We start from the raw sequence: 5,387 nt of genomic DNA on the forward strand, positions 1-5,387 counted from the left end.
ACACTCATCCACCAGAGGACAGGCAATGTGAATGGTACACACGCACACCAGCCAGAACACACACACACATCAGTCACACCCACGTAGGGCCATGTGAACTGAACATAGACACACACGATCTGTGAAGCAGTAAATCCTACTGTACCTTTTTCTTTTTTCGATATAAACCCTTTTAGGCTCATTTGTATAAAGTGTGACCTGTTACTGAATAATTATCATACATTTAGGCTCAGCTGGAAAGATTTAGAGTACAATAAAAAAAACAATATATTTTCACAGATTTTTTATATTGTACTCTTGTGCAATTGTCCGTTTATTCAACATTTCACTTTGCCTAGCTACCCAGACTCCTTGCTCCGGTCAAATGCTACACCACACCCGCAAACATTAGTTTCTTCTCTGCAACGAGTCTGGATCTGAGTACCTTCCTGACCCTTCACCAAATACGAACACATTCAGGGCATTCTGATTGGTCCACAAACCGATGGGTTGGGCAAGAGCCAGAACAAAGGTGGGTAATGCGGCAGTTTGAAAATTCGTCATTGGCTTTAATACTCTGATTGGTTCGAGACGATCCAATCGCTGATGACTTTGTTTTGTACAACGCCCCTGGTCACCACAAACGACCAATGATGGCAGTCTCAGACTAAAGTAAGTAGCGAACGACAGAGCAACAGAATAATTTAGTGTGAGTCGTCAGGCTACATTTCACCGGCTTTATTATTATCCTCTTGGGATTATGAAGCAAGAAGGACACCTAGTGGCATTTGTTGATATTAGAAGCACACAGATAGTTGGACAACCACTTGAATGGTTTATTCATTAATTTTGACTCCGAAGTCCAAACATATATCACTTAGACCATAGTGTCCCCTCATACATTGTTAATACAATAGCGTATACTTTAGCCCTACATATTTGGACTATGGAGCTTTTTCTCAATGTGTGAGAGTTGGGGACTGTTATGTACAGTACAGTTAAAGAGCCACTGAACACGCCGATTGTAACGTGTGTTTTTCTGTTGCTTATTAAAAAAATAGATTTCAGTCTTGGAGGTGTGTTTCTTGACCTATTCCGTGTTTGGTTAATGATATTTGTCCCCCATGAGACACTGTAGACGCACGCGGAAGCCTATTTTACTTCCTCAAAATCCCCAGAATGAATCTAAGATAACTCAAGCAATCTGTAATTAATTTTGACGTTTTAGCTGTGCAGTTTTACATCTATCTATCTTTGGTGTAGTATTTCTCAACTAAAAAAGGCAATCTTGCAACTGTTCACCCCATATTAGTGGACAAATGAACATCTTCGAATCAAAACCCAGCCTTTATTTATTTTGTCGTGATGTGACTCACAGATGCTCCACAACTCAGTTTCTAGGCGGACTGACTTCTATGGACCAAAAGACCGCCTATTGTACACTTTGTAGTCAATTTTTGTACACTGTAAGAACTGTTTTCGTGACTCAGTCCAATCCAACATAGGCCGTTTGTCAAAAGGGATTTGTTGCCTTTTTAAAGGCAGTCGCTGTTTTAAGCGATAGCATGTTCAGAACCTACTGTTTTCTGTTTTTGTGTATTTCTATTAGTGGATTTGTCCTCTAACTGGACTAATAAAACTACATTAATCCCTGCCAGAAAGATATATTTCTGATGGCCTAATGGTTCATAAATGTCATAACTACTGACGTCTAGCCTTTGAAGGACTAATCGACTATATTAATACAATTGTCTGTAGACTGATGACTATTGAGTATCTCAATTAAGGCCCTATTAAGCCGGATGCACAGCACCAAGAGCTCTGGCTGCAGTTTTCCATTTCATCTTTAAAAATCTGTTCAGTTCTTGTATTCAGCTGCGGCAGGCAGAACAGAAATAAACAAGATGCGTTTTTAAAGACTAAACAAACTCCAGCATCAACAGCACAGCTTGGTCACTAAGCCTCAGGCAAACAATTAAACACAAACGTCAGAATAAGGGAATTAAGGCTTCTTAAAGGATTTTAACATGGAATACTCCCCATTAACAGTTTCATACATAATTGAAAATGTAATCTCAGATATTAAATAACGGATTTACGAGTTTTTCACTTTCGGTTCTCAAGCAACTTCAAGCACCTTCACCCGACCTGTTATGTATTATTATTAGGTTGTGTGTTGTTGTGTTGCTGTGTGTGTGTGATGTGTGTGGTGTGTGTACGTGTTGTGTGTGTGTGTGTTGTGTGTGTGTTGTGTGTTGTGTGTGTGTGTGTGTGTGTGTTGGTGTGGTCTGTGGCTGTTTTGTGCTGATCGTGTGTGTGTGTCGTCCTGATGTCTGTGTGTTCTGTGCTCTTGTGTGTGTCGTGTGTGTGTCGATCTGTTTGTGTGTGTGTTGTGTGTGTGTCTGTGTGTCTGTGTGTGTGTGTGTCTGTTGTGTGCGCATGCTGTGCGGCATGAAAGCAACAGTCATCTATCTAGGCAGAGAAAGTCCTCCATGGGAAAAGCATTCTTTGCAGGTCCCTTTTAGTATGTATTACCTGTTGCCAGGATGTGAGATTAAGGAAGAGATGGAGAGAGACAAGAACAGAAGTATAAATCGTAAAGTTTCAAGACCTCTATATTGGGTTCTTGAGTATTTTGTGTCCAACGCCAGCCTGTTTCTAGGCACGCAGAACAAACAAATTACTTTAGAGAAAATACCAAATGTTTATAATGGCTGATGCCCAGTGTAATTGGATAATGAATGTTCATCTTCGGTAACCCAGAAACTAAAGGTCTCACTAATGGTCAAGCTTCCAAATTAAGTTGTGGGGTCTATACTGTTAAGAGGAGGGGATCAAGAAAATGCCTTAGAACAAGGACCGCGAACCAGAATGAGCGAGCTTCGTCCTCTCTCTTTGCAACTCCACGGCGCGAATGTCCCCCTCCCTCAGAAATTCAAAAAGATCTAACACACTGCCGAAATTGATGATTTTGTTCAAATATTAACCAAGTGACAAAAAACCCAAAACACCAGAATTACTGCTGCTGTCGTATCCCACTCATTCCATTCCATAATTAACAGATTCTACGTACCAGTTTACGTCACGACAGATTAAATTAATTATGTTGAGGTGCCCTACTAAAATTTTATTAACCTTGCACACTGGAAATTTGGGGAGATTTCTGGGGGCAACACCAAACAGACCAGTGACCCTGCTCCGAACAGGGCAGCTTACCTTTAAGATCGGGCCTAGCAGGAAAATGTGCAGTTGTGAAAAGCTCCCCTATTATTTCATCCCTTTAAATACGAAAAACTCCCCTTAGTGTGTCAGAAGATAAAATAAGTTATTATTCTTGCAAGGTTACAGCATCATTGCTCACATTGCAAAGAGGAGGGCACAATCCGAAAATAGGCGTGCGAAGGGGGGGCGGTGGGCGGGGGGGGGGCTAGTACTAATGCAGAAAGAGGAGAAGAGAGTCATTGTAATCAGGCCCTGTGAGTATTGTTCTTTGGACTGTAGAGCCGAAGCTTGAAATCACTTAAATCTCCAGGCTCGCATGTGTTCCCTCAAAATTCCCTCTCCAGAACGACATATAAATTTCCACAGAAAGACCACTTGGTGATTTCCTTATAATTCCCCACGAGGAATCTAAAATGAACTATAAGGAATCAAGGTCACAGACCCAAGTACCAGCGGCACTGTGTGAAGTACCGATGTTATTGTAACGGGCAGGCAAATTGACAGGGTCAGGGCAGGCAGTGGGCTCGATCATCCAGTGTAGAGGCCAGGACAGGTAGACAGGCAAGCTTCAGAGTCAGGTCAGGCAGAGGTCGGTAATCCAAGGTGAGCAAAAGGTACAGAATGGCAGCAGGGTCCCAGGGACAGCAGATGCAGGCAGGGCGGGTACAGGGTCAGGACAGCAAGGGTCAAAAACCAGGAGGGTGAAAAATAGAGACTGTAAAAAACAGGAACTTAGACACAAAACACTGGTTGACTTGAACAAACAAGAAAAACTGGCCCAGACAGACAGAAAACACAGGTATAAATACCCAGAGGATAAGTGGGGAAGATGCGCGACACCTGGAGGGGATGGAGACAAGCACAAGGACAGGTGAAACAGATCAGGGCGTGACAAGAGCAAAGCATGTGTGCCATGTGTGTGTGTCCGTCCTGGGGACAGAAACAGGATTTTTTTTATCCCAGAAGACGGTAAACCTATGAGAGTACAGTAGATGCAGTGCCTTCAGAAACTATTCAGAACCCTTGACTTATTCCACATTTTTTTGTTATACAGCCAGAATTCAATTTTAATTTTAATTTTTTTAAATCTCACCTACACACAATACCCCGTAATGACAAAGTGAAAACATGTTTTTTGAAATGTTTGCAAATGTATTGAAAATTCAATTCAGAAATATCTCATTTACATAAGTATTCACACCCCTGAGTCAATAGATGTTAGAATCACCTTGAGCAACAGGTTTTCCTGTGCTTAAGTCTATTTCGATTTTTTTTATCCTAAAAAATCCCTAGTCCTCGCCGAATACAAGCACACAATATTATGCAGCCACCACCATGCTTAAAAATATGAAGAGTGGTACTCAGTGATGTGTTGGATTTGCCACAAACATAATGCTTTGTATTCAGTACATAAAGTTACATTTTACTTTAGTGCCTTTTTGGAAACAATATGCATGTTTTGGAATATTTGTATGATGTACAGGCTTCCTTCTTTTCACTCTGTCATTTATGTTAGTATTGTGGAGTAACTACAATGTTGTTGATCCATCCTCAGTTTTCTCCTATCACAGCCATTAAACTCTGTAACTGTTCTAAAGTCACCATTGGCCTCATGGGGAAATCCCTGAGCGTTTTCCCTCCTCTCTGGCAACTGAGGATGGACGCCTGTATCTTTCTAGTGACTGGGTCTATTGATTCACCATCCAAAGTGTAATGAATAACTTCACCATGGTCAAAGGTATATACAATGTCTGCTTTTTACATTTTTACACATTTACCAAAAGGTGCGCTTCTTTGCGAGGCATTGGAAAACCTCACCTGGTCTTTGTGGTTGAATCTGTGTTTGAAATTCACTGCTCGACTGAGGGATCTTACAGATAATTTTATGTGTGGGGTACAGAGATGAGGTAGTCATTCAAAAATCATGTTAAACACTATTATTGCACACAGAGTGAGTCCATGCAACTTATTATGTGACTTGTTAAGCAKATTTTCAGTCTTGAATGTATTTAGGCTTGCCATAACAAAGGGGTTGAATAGTTATTGACTCAAGACATTTCAGCTTTTKATTTTTAATTATTTTGTAAACAATTCTAAAAACATAATTCCGCTTTGACATTATGGGGTATTGTGTGTAGGCCAGTGACACAACATCTCAATTTAATCCATTTTAAATTCAGGCTGTA

The sequence above is a fragment of the Salvelinus sp. IW2-2015 genome, linkage group LG36, assembly GCF_002910315.2.
Source record: "Salvelinus sp. IW2-2015 linkage group LG36, ASM291031v2, whole genome shotgun sequence".
NCBI lineage: Eukaryota > Metazoa > Chordata > Actinopteri > Salmoniformes > Salmonidae > Salvelinus > Salvelinus sp. IW2-2015.